The sequence below is a fragment of the Gracilinanus agilis genome, chromosome 1 (assembly GCF_016433145.1).
Source record: "Gracilinanus agilis isolate LMUSP501 chromosome 1, AgileGrace, whole genome shotgun sequence".
NCBI classification, from domain to species: domain Eukaryota; kingdom Metazoa; phylum Chordata; class Mammalia; order Didelphimorphia; family Didelphidae; genus Gracilinanus; species Gracilinanus agilis.
This window is the reverse complement of record NC_058130.1, coordinates 730991631-731011168: the sequence shown is the minus strand read 5'-3', so window position 1 is coordinate 731011168 and position 19538 is coordinate 730991631.

Genomic DNA, 19538 nt, shown 5'->3' with positions numbered 1-19538 from the left:
TCAAGACAACTAGTAATAGCAGGGGATGCAGCAGATGATCTTGGCATCTTTGATGTCTTACCAAGCTCCTTAGAGCCTGCTTCTACTGCCTTCATGGCACATTAGAACAAATTGTTCACATCTACCTATTCTACTGGGGAAAATCTTCACATGCTTGCTGTAGACAACCACCCCCAATTCACTGAGGAATTTGAGGCTTATTGGTTACTCTCAATCTGGTTTAGCCTGTCTGCCAAGATAATTTACTAGTGTATGGCTGCTGGGTGAAAATAGCTACAGGCAATGCCTCAAAGAAAAATGTCGATTGAACCCAAACCAATAAGAATTCCTGGAAAAGTTAAAAAGATAAGAATGGTAGAGAAAACATTTGGGGGAAAAAATGAGAGTGATACAAGATAGTTGTAAAAAGAGAATTAACCTCTTGGTAAGTGGCAGATAAGAGTGCCAGGCCTGGAGGCTAAAAACTTATCTTCCTGAATTCAAATCTGGCCTTAAACATTTACTAGCTGTGTGACCCTAAGCAAGTCATTTTAAACCCTACTTGACTCAGTTTCCTCATCTGTAAAATGAGGTGGAGAAGGGAATCGACAAACCACTTCAGTATCTTTGCCAAGAAAACTCCAAATGAGGTCACAAAGAGTTGGATACAACTGAACAAAAAAAGTTATTGTAAGGAAATTGATAAAAGTTAAACTACCTTCCCACACGGGAAGAATGATACATGTAACTCCTAAGAACTTTATCATTATTAGGGTAGTTAGAATAGATAGAGGGCATGGGTGTAACTGAATTATGTTGGGATTATCTCTCCCCAAAAAAATGTAGGGGTGAGAAGAAGGAATGTACTTGTAGAAGGAGGAAGGAAAGAAGTAGAAATTTAAGTAAAAACTTTCTCACATAAAAGGCACTTAAGGAAAAGCTTTTTACAATAGAGGGGGAAAGGAAGGTCAATCAAAATTGGTTGAAAGAGGGAAGAACATATATACACTCAGTCAGATATAGAAATCTATCTTACCCAATAGGGAAATAGGAAGAGATGGGAATAAGAGATATGGGGGTGGAGGTTGGAGATAAAAGGAAGGACAGATTAAGAGAAGCAGTGATCAGAAGCAAAACAGACTTTTAAGGAGGGACAGGATAAAAGAAAGAGAAGGATAAACAGAAGAAAATAGAATGGAGGGAAATACACAGTAATGATAACTATGAATGGGAACAGGATGAACTCACCCTTAAAACGGGAAGTGGATAGAATGGATTAGAAACCAGAATCCAACAATGTGTTGTTTATAAAAGGCACACTTGAACCAGAAAGATACACAGTTTCGTTTTGTTTTTAAAGAAAGGAGCAGAATCTATTATGCTTCAGCTGAAGTAAAAAAGGCAATGGTAGTGGGGGAAAGGTAGGGACAGTTTGGTGGCTCAATGGATCATCAGACCTGGAAATGGGAGGTCCTGGGTTCAAATCTGATCTCAAATACTTCCCAACTTATGTGATCCTAGGTAAGTCACTTAACTCCAATGTCCTAGTCCTTATTGCTTTTCTACCTTGGAATCTATACTTAGCAACAGAAGGTAAAGGCTTTAAAAAAAAAAAAAAGGCAGAGGTAGCAATCAGGATCTCAGACAAAACAAAAGTAAAAATAGACCTAATTAAAAGGGTTTACTCTGTTGCTATAGTTATTTATTCTTACCCAGGGTCACAATTAGTGTATGAGACCAGATTTGAATTCAGCTCTTCCTGACTCCATGTCTGGTATTCTAAACACTATGCCACTAGGTTATCCAGGTTTGTTGGTTGATGATTATTAAATTCATGATAACTTTTTTTTATTTTAAAAGGACTCAGGGTAGCTAGGTAGTACAGTGTAGAGTTCCAGGTCTGGAGTCAGGAGGACTTGGATTCAAATCTGGCCTCAAACACTTCAAGCTACGTGACCCTGGGCCAGTCATTGAACCCCCATTGCCCAGCCCTTACTGTTCTTCCATCTTAGAACTGACATTAAGACAGTATGTCTTAATTACTTAAGATAACAATAAAAAAAAGATTCATCAACAAAACATTAGAAAAACAAAAAGGAATGGAAGCAAATCCACAGCCCAGGTTAGGGACTCAAGGGTGAACTTAAAGTTGATAGAGATTTTATGGGATGGGAGGTCAGACCTGTGCCTTTGGAAGGTCATTTTGATAGCTGTGAAAAAACTCCGAGGCAGAAGAACAACCAGTAGGCTATCAGCCTAGGACAATTTAATTTCTCTTTTTAGCTGTGAGGTGCCTGGTTTGGCAAGAGCCCAAGGTGGTGTGCCAGATATCACCAAGGGGAAAAAAAAGACCAAGAGCTCTTTCACCAGCCTTCGCCGGACTTTGGCCTTGATGCCAAACTTGCCCTTCTCAAATAAGATTGAAAATTCACCTCTTTGGTCTTTTAGGTTGGCAGGGATGCCCTGTTGTAGAAACACAAGGCAAATACATCCAGGAATACGTTTGAGAAGCACACACTTTCTCAGCAGCAGCAGGCTAGCCAACCACCATCCTGCTCATCCCCAGCCCTTCCTTGATTCCTGAGCTCCTGGTAGGCCAAAGCCAAAGCACTCCACATTTCACTTGAAAAGGCTCCTTCCTGGCTTCAAAATCCCAGTGGGGTGAATGAATAAATGAATGAATGTAACAAAGCATTTATTCAATGCTTTCCATGCACCCATCTAAGTATCAGAGACACCACGGTGAGGCAGTCCTTGTCCTCAAGAGCCATAATTATAGTTTCTCTTGCCTAGTCATTCACATCAACTCTTTTGGAATAGGAGGAGCTCCTTGAAGACATAAACTGCTATTTATTGATTTTCTCCTTTGTATCTCCAGCCCTTATCACAAAGCCTGGCAAATAGTAAGTACTTAATAAATGCTTGTTTTGGGGCAAGTAGGTAGCACAATAGATAAAGCACTAGGCATGGAATTAAGAGGACCTGGATTCAAATCTGGCCTCAGACACTTCCCAGCTGTGTGACCCTGGGCAAATCACTTCACTCCCATTGCCTAGCCCTTACCACTCTTCTGCCTTGGAACCAAATCACAGTATTGATACTAAGAGAGAAGATTAAGGATAAAAAAAAAAAAAAAGCCTTCCCCAATCCCTCTCAACTAGAGTGCCCTTTCTTAATGATTTATCCTATATCTAGCTTGTTTTTACATTTGCTTGCATGTTTTCTCCATTAGCTTGTGAGCTCCCTGAGAGCTGGGACTGGTTTTTGTCTCTTTTTGTATACCCAGAACTTAGCATGGCACGTCATTGGTGCTCAATAAATGCCTGACTGATAGTACTCACCATTGTATTTCTCATGAGTGTTATGGGCGGTTTGGTGATACTGACTGAGCAGGGCCTGATAGAGAAATGGCCCAAGGTCCTCTGATGGTCTAAAGACCTAAGCCGAGTGGGAATGAGAAACTCAGATGAACACCAAACCCCACCTAACAGTGCCCAGGACTAAGTGCCTGAGTAAGAAGCTGTGAATTGAATCCCACAGCTTCTTTGGTTACTTGTCCAGGGGTGAAGTTGATGGATAATGTTGAAGATGAGTGGAAAAATGTAATGATGCGACTTTGAGTATTTCCTTTCCCCTTAGATGCAAAGGATATCAAACTGATCTTTAGAATAACAACAGCCTTTACTTAAATAAACTTTAAGGATTTAATTATAATCAACTCAGGGGAGGGAATCAGGGTTGAAGGAAGAAGGTGTTGGGAATCTATGCTAGACTATAGATGATCAGATTTGTTGGTCATTGACTACTCAGGTTGTAACTGTTGGCTGTAGAGATTCCTCTCTCTCTGGCCCTGGTCAGGCCAGGCACCTTTGGCCCTGGCCAGCTGGATTGAGGTTTGATGATGTTCTTCTTGATATACAGGTAACTGATATATATCTCAGCTCTATTCTGTAGTTGATGATGTGGTAATCAATGAAACAGGATACGGGTAACTTAAGCAAGTTGATTGGCCTACCCACCCAGCCACCTGGGGTCCCCCTTCTCATAAGTGATTCAGCTCCTGCCTTTTATAGTGTTGGCAGTAACTGTCTTTTGCCCCTTACCTCATGGCATCTGGGTAAATTCTAAATTCCAAACTGTTGATTGTCGCTCATCCTGTTCTCCATTCTCTTATCAGAAATTGATATTATATGAGTGATTAACACCCACAAAAAGGGCAGCTGGGTGGCCCAGTGGATGGAACGCCAGGCCTGGAGCAAGAAAGCCCTGAGTTCAGATGTAGCCTCACACATTTCCTAGCTACAGAATCTTGGCAAGTCATTTAAATGCTATTTGCCTCGGATTCCTCATCTGCAAAAGTAGGATAATAATCACACCGGCCTCCCAGGCTTGTTGTGAGGATAAAATGACATTCTAATTGTAAAGTGCTCAGCACAGACCTGGCACATCGTAAGCACTCTATAAATGTTAGCTATTATTATTAGCCATCCAATAGACATCTTTTAGCAAGAGAACTTAGTGATAGAGCTAGAACAGTTGGTACAAAACATTCTCCCACAAAATCCTGGGACACAGATTGCACATTCCCCAGATGCATGCAGGTCTAGGGGAAGAGTGGGTTCAAACTTAAAAACAAGAAAAACTCAGCAGCGAGGTAGCATCCGATGCTAGATTTGAACCAGAGTCCTCCTGACTCCAGGCCTGGCTTTCTAGCCACTGAGCCCCCGAGCTGCCACACATCCCAAGAATCTTCATTCTGGAAGATCGTTCTAGCCCTGGAACTCACAGTTCAGAAGCATCCTCCGGCTCTGGCTCCCTCTCTCTTGATCAAAAGGCAGAATAAAACCTAGAATCCCCATTGAGGAGGGTGCCCAGGCCTGCCAGTGCTTCATTTCCCACAAGCCTGTGCTTCTGTGATCTTTCTCTCTCCCCATTTCTCTCTCCTTCTCTTCAGCTTCCTTTTATGTGTTGTCTTCCTTCCTTCGAAGGAATATAACAAATGTAAGCTCCCCAAAGGCAAGAACTATCTTTCTTTTTGTTAGTTTTAGTACCTGAAGTGCTTATTAGCACAGTGGCTGACACATAATATCAGTGCTTAATAAAGGCCTATATTATTGATAAGACTGACTGAGCTCAGACCTGGAATCAGGAAGGCTAGAGTTCAGATCTTGCCCCTAAATTTACTATTTAATAATTTTTTTTTACTAATTTTGTGACCTTGGGATATTTAGTATTTTTTTTTTTTACTAATTACATGATATTTACTAAGCTCAGATTGAGCTCAGACCTGGAATCGGGAAGACCAGAGTTCAAATCTTGCCCCTAATTTACTATTTCTAATTTTTTTACTAACTTTGTGACCTTAGGATATTTACTAATTATTTTTACTAATTATGTGATATTTATTAATTATATGACCTTAGTAAAGTCACTTTACTTCTCTTTGCCTCAATTTCTCATCAGTAAAACGAGGACAATAATAGCACCTACCTCCCAGGGTTAGATAAGTGAGATGATATTTGTAAAGCTCTTTGCAAACCTTAACATGCTATCTAAAGGCTATTGTTGTTGTTCAGACATTTCAGTCATTTTTTGACTCCTCATGATCTCATTTGGGGTTTTCTTGGCAAAGACAATGAAGTGGTTTGCCATTTCTTTCTCTAGTTCATTTGGGCAAACAGGGTTAAGTGACTTGTCTAGAGTTACCCAGCTAGTAAATGTCTGAGGCTAAATTTGAACTCAGGTCTTCCCTATTCCAATTGCTCTATCCAACTACACCATCCATATAAAGGCAAGCCAGGAAAAATAATGACAATGACTCTCATTATCAACAACAACAACAATAATAATACAAAGACAATGAGATACACATGTAGGGAATATGTATGGCAGAAGAGTAAGTTAACGCTGGTACTGGAAACCCATTCTTCCTCAGTAGTCTCATGTAGCTACCCTTTGATGTCCACCTTTCTTTCCTTCTTCCTTCCCTCCTTCCTTCTCTCTCTCTCTCTCTCTCTCTCTCTCTCTCTCTCTCTCTCTTTCTTTCCTTTACCTTCTGTGTTAGAATTGATACTAAGTATTGGTTCCAAGGCAGGAGAGCAGTAAAGGCTAGGCAATAAGGGGTTAAGTGACTTGCCCAGGGTCACCCAGCTAGGACGTCTGAGGCTAGATTTGAACCCAGGACATCCTCTCAATCCACTGAGCCACCCAGCTGTCCCCTCAGGTGGTCTTTCTTGAGGTCACAGTTGTCACTCTTATCCTTCATGAGGGATCAAGCTCTCAGAAGCTGCCTCCTTCCTCGACTGACTGCCTTTCCATACCCGTATCTGTCCTAGATTATTTTTCCACTCTGGGTGCAGATGTTTCCTTTGCCACCATCCACTCCAGGGCCAAAAAAGACTGATAGGCTTCCTAGGACCTCCTCATCTTTTGGAACTCACAGATGTGCTGCCAGACTTGGGCACATCCACCACAGAATACTCATTTGCTTCTGAACAGTAAAGAGAAAGAACAAAAAGAGAAAGGCAGCCATATGCTCTGAGCTCCAGAAAGGCTGGCTGAGAGACAGAGGAGCCATCCCTTCCCCCACTGGCTCTCAGGACCAGTTTGAAATAGTTCATCTGCTTCACAGTCAGAAATAGAAGAAAAAAAAAAAAAGAGAACTCCAAGAGCCCAAGAGCTCGCTTTAAAGGAATAAAAAGAAAAATAACCCCTAAACACCCAGATCTCCAGCTAAACACCCACTTAGGGGATTCTGCAGCATCACATAATGTGAGCCCCACAGAAGTAAAACAGGCCTCCCCAAATCTCCACTTCACTGTCCCTCCCCTCCTCCAAGGAAAGGCCCCTAGCAGTTAGTTTTACCCACACGATCAGCATCAGTTTTGATGTCTGGAATGATGCCGGTGTCTTCGAGTGTTGTAGTGAGGTTTGAGGAGAAAGATAATGAGTTGGCTTTCGACATGACCAATCCAGCAGACAGCTGATGTGGAGCTGGAGCTCAGGAGAGATGATTGCATGAAGAGATGACCAAGTGTTGGGGGGTAGAGAAGCCCAGGATAAAGCCCTGGGTGATACCAACAGTTAATGGGCATGACATGTATATCCTGCAAAAGAAACTGAGAAAGAGTGGTTAGACAGGATACGAATTGTGTGCCATCATGAAAACCCAGACAGTAGAGAGTATTCAAGAGAGAAGATCATCAAGAGCATCTGCTACTGCATGGAGGTTAAGAAGGATGATGACAGAGAAAAGATCTTTAGATTTGGTTGTCTCCTACTTGTCTGAGTGTTCCTTCTCATTCTCCATTGCGGAACCATTATTCATATCCTGCCCCATTGTGAGCAGTCCCTAAGGCTCTGTCTTGGGAGCTTTCTTTCTTTCTCTGGTATGGATGTCTTAGAGATCTCATGCTCCCTTTGGTTCAAGTATCACTTCCACATAAATGATTCTCAAATGTGTACCTAGAGTTAGACTTTCCTGAGCTCTAGTCCCAGAATCACAGGTTTAGAGTTGGAAGAGACCTCGGAAGTTACTGAATCCAACCCATATCTCCCCCAAAAGAACCACTACCCACCTACAACTACAATAGAACGGACAAGTCATCATCCAACCTTTACTTATGTCCAAGGAGAAGGAGTTCGCCATCTCCTGAGGCAGCCTATTCTACTTCTGGATAGTTCTAATGGTTCAGAAATTTTTCTGGAAATCAAGTCTAAATTTACTTCCATCCATTTTTCCTAGTGCTGTCCTCTGGGGCCAAGCAGAATAAATCTAATTCTTTTTTTCACATGACTATCTTTCAAGATTTGAAGACAGTAGGCATGTTCCACTGGAAACTTCTCTTAAGGTTTAACATCTGCAGGTCCTTCAATGTATCCTCATATGGTATGGACTGAAAGCCCTTCACCATTCTGGTTGCCCTCCTCTAGGTTATTAATACCCTTCCTAAATTGTGGTGCCCAGAATCGAACACAATTCTCCATGTGTTGCCTGAGGAAGGCAGAATACAGTGGGACTATTACATTCTTATTTCTGGAAGCTGTGTCCATTAATTAATGGATTATGGAAAAGAATTTATTTTTATAAGATTTATTTTACTTCATTTTTAAAAAATGTAAATTTGATTTTTAAGTCTAAATTTCTCTCCCTCTCGTCTTCCTCCATAAAGAAAGCATGACAAATAAAACCCATTCCAAACACATATAGTCAAGCAAAAATGTCCACTTTGGCCACGTCCAAAAACCAAAACGACAAAAATAAGCTTTCACCTGCACTCTGAGTCCATTATCTTTCTTACTGGAGGTGGGTAGCAGATTTCATCCTAAATTCCCTGGAATTGTGGTTTAGTCATTTTCTTGATTAGAATTCCTAAAGTCCTTCAAAGTTTTAGATTACTTGTTATTAGATGCATTGCTCTATGGGTTCTGCTCACTTCAGTATATGTTTCTTCATATAAGTTTTCTCAGGTTTCTCTGAAATCATCCCTTTCATGATTTTTTTGTAGCCCAATAATAATTCTATCACATTCATACACCACTTGTTCAATTATTCCCTAATTTGTGGGCACTTCTGTTCGTATTCTTTGCTACAAGAAAAAAGTTGCTATAAAATTGTTGGCACACATGAGTCCTTTTCCTCTTTCTTTGATCTGTGAAAGAGCATTAATATACCCTTGGGATTTGCTAAACCTGAAATCACATGGCATGTGTGCCCAAAAGGGCACACAGAGCCCTCTCTGTGGGCACACCTATGGTCACCTACCAGAGTTCATTACTAAAAAGCCAGAGGAACTCATGGTGGAGCTGTTCCCATCCCCATCTCCATGTGCCTGAGAACATTCCTCACTTTGCCAGCCCCTCTGCCCAGCAGTCCAAAGACAGCGCTTCCTCCTCCCCTGTCTGGGATAAGGGGAGGTGGGGGTGAGGTGGAGAGGTAGGGCATGGCGCTCAGTCTCTGTGAGGATGGGGTGTAGCACTCAGCCTCTGAGGGTGGGGGGTGGGGCCTGGCATTCCATTTCTAAAAGGTTTACCATCACTGCCCTAGAGATTTCAAGGCATTTCCCCTTAGGCAAGATTGGGGATTCTGTTTAGCTAAGATCTCATCTTGCTTCTTTCTTAAGAGTTCATTCACTTGTATATTTTCTTCCTTCCTTCCTTTCTTTTTCTTCTTTCTCCCTTTTCCCCCTTCCTTCCTTTATCTTACCTTCCATCCTAGAATCAATACTGCGTATAGGTTCTAAGGTAGAAGAGCTGTAAGGGTTAGGCAATGGGGTTCAGTGACCTTCCTGGGGTCAGCCTGGCTCTCAATCCACTGTGCCACCCAACTGCCCTCACCTGTATATTCTCTAGTATATTTTAACTGTATAACTTCTCTGATTTCTAGGTTGGATAAATGGGTTATTATTTGCTGTTCACTATTTGTGATACTCTCTGGTGTAACTAGCCTTTGGTGGGAAACTGTAGGTTTCTTGACTTGAGTTATTTTCCCCCTTTAAGGGAGAGTAACCAGGAAAGCTACTAACATTTGAACCTAAAAATTGTGCCCTTAAACCAACAAGTTATAGAAAGGAAGACAGATTAAATCCTAGTCTAGCAGCTCTTCAGTCCCACTCAAGGCAGGAATCAGTCTTTCTTGGAAGGTGGTGGGCAATATTTCAGAGATATCAATCCATGTTTCCACATAAGTTGCATTCAGATAGCCCACCTATCTATACACATAACCTACATGGGTAGCACATTTTACATTTATCTTTTAAATTTTATTGTTCAACTAACAAACATTTTTTTCTCTCTATTCTCTTCATTTAAGGAGGGCATTCAGGCCAGCAATCTTTTCATTTACCATCTGATTGCACACCCCTCTGGACTTCTCTAGCATGGCCCAGGAACCCTTTTTCCTGGAAGATCACTTTGGCGGAGGGAACTCATCCTTATCAATCCTGAGGTACCCCTCCATCTGTTTGAAGAGTATAGTGTTCCTCCATTACAATGTAAGCTCCTTGATAAAAAAAAAAAGAAAAAAAGAAAAAAAGAAAAAAAAAAAGAAAAGAAAAGAAAAGAAAAAAGAAAAAGAGGGGAAGGCCTATTTGTACAAAAATATTATAGCTCTTTTTGTTGTGGCAAAGAATTGGAAACTGAAAAGATGTCCATCAATTGAGCAATGGCTGAACAAATTGTGGTAGAGGATGGTGATGGAATACTATTGTGCTATAAGGAATGATGAATAAGATTATTTCAGAAAGAGCTGGAAAGTCCTTTATGGACTGATGCAGAGTGAAATAAGCAGAACCAGAACATTGTACACAGGAACAGCAATATTGTGGAATGTTCAACTGTGACAGACTTAGCTACTCTCAGCAATACAATGATTCAGGACAATTCTGAAGGACTTAGGACAAAGAACGCTTTCTACCTCCAGAGAAAGAACTGTTGGGAGTCTGGTGAAATGCTGATGAAAAGCATAGAGGTTTTCATCTGTTTATTTGGGTTTATGTTTTGGAGGTTTGGTTTTATAGGATTATTCTCATAAAAATGAACAATATAGAAAAAATAAAAGATTTAATTTTTTAAAAAGAATGTAAGCTCCTTAAAGGCAGAGACTATCTCTTTGCCTTTTCTTTGTATCCTCATGGCTTAGCACAATGTCTGGCACATAGTAGGTGCTTAGAATCAATGCCTGTGGATTGGTCCCATTCTACTTCACCTTCACACACTTAAAAAAAAAAAAAAGAAAACCCTTGTAATATATGCAGTCAACCAAACAAATATCTTCATTGGCTATGCCCCCAAATATTTATCTTTTTAAGCATCTTGAATCTAGAGGATTTCACTGCAAGTCCTCTGGAATCACAGTTAGTTCTTGTGTTGAGCAGTTCCTAAGTCTTTCACAACTGATTGCCTTTACAATGTTGATGCTATTATAGAAATGGTTCTAGTTCTGCTCACTTCATCTTATGAAGGTTTATATAAGGGTTTACATACATCACTGAAACCATTCCATTAGTCATTTTCTTAGGACATAATGGCATTCCATCACATTCATAAATCATAATTTGTTCACCCATTTCCCAAATGATGAGCACCCTCGTTTCTAGTTCTTTGCCACATAAAGTTCTTTGGTAAGAAGTTTTATACACATAACACACGAGTTATACGAGTTCTCTCATTTTCTTTATATTGATTTTAGGCATAGGCTTAGCACTGGGGTCATCAGATCAAAGGTTATACACAGTTTTATGACTTTGGGGCACAATTCAAAATTTATTTCCAGAATGGCTGGACCCACTCACAGCTCCATCAGTACTGTATCAATGCACCCATTTCCTCACATTTTCAACATGTCATTTTCTTTTTTTGTTATTTCTGCCAATCTGATGGGTGAGAGGTTGTGTTGATATGCATTTGTTAGTGACTTGGAGCATTATTTTTTCATATGGCTATTGAGAGCTTGAATCTTCCTTTGAAAACTGCCTGTTTGTATCCTTTTTGACTATCAGCTGGAGAAATGGCTCTTTTAATAAACCATTTAAGAATGTTGCCAAGTAAAATGACAAATGTTAGAGGTGATGTGGAGAAGTGGGGGCACTAATACACTCTACGTGGAGTTGCGAAGTGATCCAACCATTTTGGAGAACAATTTGGAATTACACTTAAGAGTTATAAAACCTGGTATACCCTTAGTTACAGATCAGGGGGAAAAGAAAAGGACCCATATGTTTCAAAATATTTATAGCGGCTCTCTTTGTGGTGGCAAAGAATTGGAAATTGTGGGCATCAATTGGAAAATGGATAAACAAATCGTGGCATGATTGTGATGGAGTACAACTGTGCAGTAAGAAGTGACGAGCAGGTTAATTTTAAAAAAGTTATTTCCAATGAAACGAGTAGAACCACAAAACTATTATATACAGTTATAGAATTAATATCCAGAGAGTGAACTGAAAGGTGAAAATATAAAAGACAATTTGTGATAACTTCTGTGATGTGGGGAAGGTAGGGAGGTGCTGGGACACTCATGGATGGGATTTATTATGTAGATATGAAGAAAGTTAAACATATTAGGTTTATGATTTCATTTACATACAATCCTCTTTTTCTTTGTATATGGAAATGATTGTTCTATCTAGTTTTGTAAAATTTGGAATTAAAAAAAAGAAAAAGAGAATTTTGCCAGGAAGTCAAACCCACTTGCCTAGAGTCTGCAGATTCTATTCTTTGAAAAATCCTGACATCTGCCTATCACTATTTTGTAGTGAGTTTCATTGAGTGTATGATGTTTGTATTTCTCCCACTGTGACATGAATGCTATATGTGTTCAGGTGAAGGCTGGTTTCAAGGGAAGGTGGAGGAACTTGAAGAATATCTCTTTACACTCCACAGTTCAGAATAATGAAATATTCCCAAAGAAAATGGCAGCAAAGCATCAGTAGGGATTGGGGGGAAGAGAAATCTAAGGTGGAGAGGAGACAATACTTGTCAAACTGGAGAGTGAAAAATCACACAAAGGAAGAAGCTTAACTTAGAAGGGAGCTGGATGCTCTGAGGAAAGGACTGCTTGTTCTCACTTCTAACTTCATCATTCAACCACAGTTACTCTCTTCAGTTACGACGCCTTTTCCCCCCACTGAGATCCTCCTAGACTTTCTGCAGCCATTAACACTGTTGTTCATTCTCTCCTCCTGGATATTTTTTTTCTTCTCTGGATTTTCTAACACTTCTTTCTCTTGGTTCTTCTCTTTCCTATGACTGACTGCTCCTCATTCGGCAATATCTTCATCTGTCGTGTGAACCTACCAACTGTAGGAGTCTCTCAAGGCTCTATCTTGTACTTTTTTCCCCCTTCTTCTCCTTCCTCACCTCCATCTCTTTAGAATTCCTCAGCCTTCAGCTCAAGAGGCACCTCCCACGTGAGATCATTTGTGATCTCCCCATCTACCAGTGTCTCCACTTCCTCTGAATTCACTTGGAATATATTTAGTACCTATTTAAGATGTATACATATTGTTTTTCTGATAGAATGTCAACTCTTTGAAGGCAGGGACTGATTAATGTTAGGGTAATTGAAGTTCCCCCATCACTACTACATCCTGCCTTTTTATCTGGCATAACAACTGTTTCCTGCACCCAGTGATTTCCTTTCCATCCCAACGATCTGCTTTAAGTTGATGACAGTATCCCTTCTGTTAGAGCCTCCATTAACCTTCACCTCTCTACCTCATTTACAGTTTCTGGATTTTCTTGAAGAACAAATAATTAAACTATGGTTCTGGTGTTTTTGATATGTGCCAAGCACTGTGGTTAAATATACAAGCAAGCAAGACAAATCCTTTCCCTCGAAGAGCTTATATTCCATTCAAGGAAGACAAGCCATAAAGGAGAGTGAAAATGAAGGGAGGGTACAAGGTATACAAGATCCAATTTTCAACTAGATAAAACAAAAGCTTACCTATCAGAGAAGTGGTACCCTGGGGTAGAGTCCAAGACTATGGGAGGGAGGAATGAGGATAGTGGCCTGAATATAGGCAGCCTGTGAGATGAATGGCTAAGAAGTTAGTCTATCATTATCTATACTTTTTTTTACCCATCTTATTTTCTTTTGGGTAAAAATAGCTTCTCAAAGACATTCCATCTATAGAGAATGAAGTCAAATTTATAAGAATACAAGCTCAATTGACAAATGGTCAAAGGATAGAAACAAGCGATTTTCAAATGAAAAAATCAAAGCCATCAATAACATGAAAAAACATTCTAAATCACTCTTGAGTAGAGAAGTGCAAATTAAAACAACACTGAGGTAACCACCTCATTCCTATCAAATTGGCTATTATGATAGTAAAGTGGTAAATGTTGGAGGGGAATGTGGCAAAATTGGGACACTAATGCAGTTGGTGGAGTTGTGAACTGATCCAACCATTCTGGAGGGTAATGTGGAACTATGCCCAAAAAGACTATAAAACTGTGCATACTCTTTATTCCAGTAATACCACTCCTGGGTCTATATCCCAAAGAGATCATAAAAAAGGCAAAAGGATCTACTTTATTTATAGCAGCTCTTTTTGTTGTGACAAAGAATTGGAAATTGAGGGATGTCCCTCAATTGGGGAATGGCTGAACAAATTGTGGTGCATGATGGTGATAGAATACTATTATGATATAAAAAGTGATAAGCAAGATGATTTCAGAGAAAGCTGGAAAGATCTGTATGAACTGATGCAGAGTGAAATAAGCAGAACTGGGAGAACATCATACATGGTAACAACAATATTGGATGCTTATCATCTGTGAAAACTTAGCTATTCTCAGCAATGCAATGATCTGTGACAATCCTGAGCCTTATGCTGGAGAATGCTATCCACTTCCAGAGAAATAATGGTTAGGAGTCGTCTTTCACATCAGTGTACTTATGGTTTTATTTTGGAGTTTTGGTTATATATGACTTTGCTCTGACAATAATGACCAATATGGAAGTGTTTTGCATGGCAATAAAAATAAAGTAAAATTTAAAAGACATTCTAGCCATCAGTCTGTGTTCAAAACTAGGAAGTTTAATGGGGCACCCAATAGTTCCCAGTTTCTTATCTATTGTATGACTAAGGCATTGAACCTAGGTCTTCCTGACTCTGAGGCTGGGACACTGTCTCCTAAACTATCCACATTTTACAGAAAAGGTTTTACTATTGGCTTCACTGAGAGTGAGTAAAGCCCTCAGAACTCCAAGATACTGTCTAATGTGAAGATCCTTTGAAACTTTCAACAGCCCCATTCTGTTACCTATGCTGTCCTAGGGTTTCAGAAGGGTTAGCTCTTCTTCTTTTCCCTGCTGAGTGATTATATGAATGAGTGAGTGGCTAGCTGTACAGATATATGGGCTATTGTGTTTTTGTTCCCAAGGAGTTCATCTTTTCCCTCAAACTAATTTGAGTAAAATCACAGAATCTCAAAACATCAGCAATTAGGTTCAGCCTCTACTTATTTTGCGCATCCCTTCTATAGCACTCTACCACCCTTTGAACATCTTTTAGAAATTTACTGCTTCAAGACATTCCATTTTGTTTTTATATAGCCCTAATTATTAAAAGTTCTTTGCTCTACACTAAAATGTATTCCAACCCAATAGAACTAATTTTACTCTTTGGAGTCATAGAAGAAAATCCCTTTTCCCACCAAGTTTTTCATACATTTGAATATATACAGTATGATCCCTTCCTTCAGGCAACACTAAAACTTTTTTTTTTTTAAACCCTTGTACTTCGGTGTATTGTCTTATAGATGGAAGATTGGTAAGGGTGGGCAATGGGGGTCAAGTGACTTGCCCAGGGTCACACAGCTGGGAAGTGGCTGAGGCCGGGTTTGAACCTAGGACCTCCCGTCTCTAGGCCTGACTCACTCCACTGAGCTACCCAGCTGCCCCAACACTAAAACTTTTTAATAGTGTTAAGAGCAGCATATTAAAATTTTCAGGCTTAGGAATCCACTGTTGGCCTATGGTCTATTTGGTCATTTACTGCTTGCAATGCCCTAGGTATTTGGTGGGGTGGTCTGACAACCCCTGCATATCGTCTTCTCCCAAGGATTATTGTTTACAAAACCAGATCATGGCCTTTTCCATTTACAGGGTCATTCCTTACAAAGAGGGGTTTTGACATTTCCTGACCTTTTGTTCCTATTTTAGCTAGTCCCTTTTTGTTGTTCAACTGTGGCTAACCCTTCACTATGGCAACCATTTAAAGAACTAGTCTGACCAAAGGAGTAATGGAATGGTCAGTAAGGGTGGAGGTCCTTTTTCAGAGACAAAGAATGGCTTTTTGATATTCCTCTATTCCTGCCCCAAGAGATGAACAAAAAAACTTGGTAGACTTGCTAAGCCAGCAAATGTTGAAACTGGAATTGATCCAAATTTAATTTCTATTAGAAATGACACTTGGCTGCCTTTGCCTGACTCTAGGTATTTCTTATCCTAATAGTATAGTAACATAACAGACTTACTATAATTAGTCCGTCAAGGTCCAATGCTTTAACTTATAAAATCCCCAGCAGCATGATGTCTGAATTAGAGCTGTGTTTAGTAATATCTACTATTCTTCCTGTTTCTTGAGATAGAGGAAAGTAGCAGGTCGGTTATCTATGATAAGACTACAGGCCTAGAGATGTGTTACGGTAGAATGAGTAGGAAAATCAGAAAAACATGAAGAGGAAGAATAAATGCAGAGAGAAGCAGAATCAGGTACATGACTACAAGAGCATAAACTAAGAACACTTAAAAGAAAGTCCAACAAGGTAATGGCAATGGCCAATCGTGGTCAGTTTAAGCGTAGGAGAGGAAACCCGCCCTTCTGGCAATAGCTGAATGCAGAAGGGGCTATCTGCCCTTAGTTATGGTCACTGAGTTTTACTTGTTTTTCAGTTTCTTACAAGGGTGTGTGTGAGGGGTATGATTTCCAGAAATTGGAATGAATAAAACTTATTTTTAAAAATAAGTTAGAAGGTTGGATTTAATAAGGATTTTTTTCCACTCTGAATCCTGGGATTCTGCAACTAAACTATTCTTTAAGGTCTCTTTTTCTGCTAGAATATTCTGTGTTCTAAGGCTCCTAGCAATTCTCATATCCCAAAGTCTTTCCTAACTCGTCATTTTATGACTTAAATGGCCACTCAAACAAGAGTCTAAGTATAAATGTAGCCACAAACAAACTTTGGATGCTTCAAAACATTTCAGCTGTGTGAGTATGAACAGGTCTCAACAATTCACCTTCCCATATCAGGGTAATTTATTCAAATTTTTATAGATACAAAAACACACATTAAAGGGGGAAATGCTTACAATCATCCTTATAAATGTATCAGCACCAAACTCTCCAAATTCCAAACAAGGGGATGAAAAGCTTTACCTCATTTCACAGCCCACATGGGGACCCTCACTGAGGTGCCCTGGATTTCTCAGCAGGTGGATTCCAGTTTCTACTTCCATAGCCTTTCATGTCCTCTCACTCTTCCCACTAGTTGTCCCGGCCACACCACTGCTGCCTTGAAGGCCCATAACACTGTTGTCAATTCAACTAGTAATAATAGTAGGTATCAAGTGGAACAGAATGGCAATTTCAAAGTCTCCTCCTGCAAACAACTGAAGACATGTCCACTGCTCCAGTGGCCTCCAAACAGCTGGAAAGGTCAGTAGGCAAGTGATACCCAGGTAAAGAGACAAAGCCAAAAACCCAATCAGTAATCTCTTTGCCACATTCTAGTGGCACACATAAGTCACTACTAGTTCTTTCCATGGCCTCAGCTACCTCTCAGGAAGGAAGCCTGAGAACTTGTGCAGAGCTGGGAACTTCTGGGCCAAAAGGATTATGTCCAATCAATGGCACAATAAGAACTTTCCCAGTACAGTACATAAGTCAGACATCTGTGAAAGTTACTGCTCTAATGACCTAAAAAGCATTTATATTACAAGGCAAATTGGCCAATGATCAGACTCCCCCAGAGGTTCAGGCTCCAAGTAGGTCTGCCTGGCATTTGTGCTTTGTTAAAAATAAATGATAAACTTCCTCTTGTCCTCTCCTCCCCACCATGATGCTTTAAGTCAGCTCCTCCACAGGTACCAAGTTTGAGGAGGGCAGGTAGGAAAATGAGGGAAAATCAATTATTATCTTTCCAGTGAATTCACTGATTACCACTTCCGTGAAGTAGGAAAGAACATTAAAAAAAAAAAAAACCCACAACAGAAAACTATGAATGATCCCCAGAAGTAGGTTTCATGTGTCAAGGGTTTGGAGAGGGAATTCTTCTCCTTTTCCTCAATACAATTTTGCCAACAGACCCACCAAGATGGGCATCTTAAATACTTGGTGAATGCCTCATCACCAAGCCACACCAGTCATGCAATTCCCCCTCCAGTTTACAAATGAATTCATCACTGGATCTAACCAGTGATAGCAATTATGTATAAACCAGTGAGGGCAGGGGAAGGGGCTCACAGGGAGAGATAATGAACATTAACATCATGATGAAGTTACCCTTATCCTACTGTCTTGAGTTTTTTTTTTTGCAAATCGGCATAACCTGGAAGATTGAGCATTTCACAAAATACTACTCTATATTGACAGAGGTTTGCCTGGTTTTTTTTTTTGTCCTAGCAAAAAAAAAAAAAAAAAAAGTATAACTAGAGACAAGGAAAGTACCAGGAAAAGGCTATGTGGGGCAGGTTCAAATCTGGATTTACATTGCCCTCCAGATCTCAAGATAAATCACCTAGTTTTTGACAGCTCCCTTAGTCCAGCCCAATCCAGACAACTCATTGTATGGAAGAATGCAGACCTTGGTAGAGACCTGGTCTTGCAGGCATCTACGCACTCAGGAAAGAGATCTAAAATGCCACACCAGAAGTTCCAGAGCGAATTCCACTGTTCCAGGGTTAAATTGGAGGAAGATGGGCAAGGAAAAAGTTTGCTGCTTTTTGTCCTTCCTGTTCTTTCTCAGACTTCACCCTCTGAAGGGGGGCTTGGGGAAGAACTCCAGAAATTAGCACAATGGTCCTCCAGAGTGGATTTCACTGTTAGTGTCAGAAACTGGGAAGGCATGTGGGGCAGTGATGTTCTCTGCAGAGTAATATTCATGTTGCCACAACAGAAGACTGGTTTCAATTTTAACTTCCCAAAGGAAAGGAAAACCTTCATCTTGTAGTGGGCATCATCTGACAATAGAGAAGGCAGATGTTCTCAAATCTTCATTCTTGCCAGTTAAATCACAGAAGAAAAATAGCTCTGCCCACGGAAGAATTTCTTTATCCCCAACCCACAGTAATGGGCACTGTATTGTCAATGAATGTTAATTTGCCCTTCTTCCCAAGGCACTCAGAGGCACAGAACTGTGAGGCTGGGGGCAGGAGATTTAAGCAGACTTTTTTAAAGCAGTTTAATATTAGTGTCTTTGGACACTCAAGTGATATCTCTCTGGGAATGCCTAAGGCTTTCTGAGGAGCTAGACAGGGAAAATGTCTTGAAAAAAACCTCAAGTTGTCAGAAGGGAAACACTTTCCATGGCCCTTAAGGGGTATGATACACTAACCCATTATGCCTGAGGCAGCTTAGGGGACTAGAAGATCAGTTCTCATCCTGCCTCTGTACCAACCAGCTAGGTGATCTCGGGCAAGTCTCTCTTTTCACCTCCCATTTTAATTCTACAAATACCGGTTTTGTCATTTGTCTAATAAGGCAGTCTCAAGTTCTCCAGCTTTGTAATTCTAATGTTCCCATTGAAACTGCCCACAAAGATCAAGGCAGAACCTATAGTTGAGAAATATGTGCCAGAAAAGAGCTAGGCCATCGCTCCCCCTGCCCCTAAACAACTTGTGATGGAAGAGGGAGGGAAGAATCTGTACCTAGAATTATTCCTGTGTCTGAATTTCAAGCAGCTGCATAGAGAGATGGGGGAAGAGTTCCAGATTCCCATATCCAATTCTGAGGATTCAGAACTCCATTAAGGCAGGTTTGACTACATTTCATTTCTCTTCAACAAAGGCCAAAGTTCACTTCAATGCACAGCAAATACAAAAGGTAAAA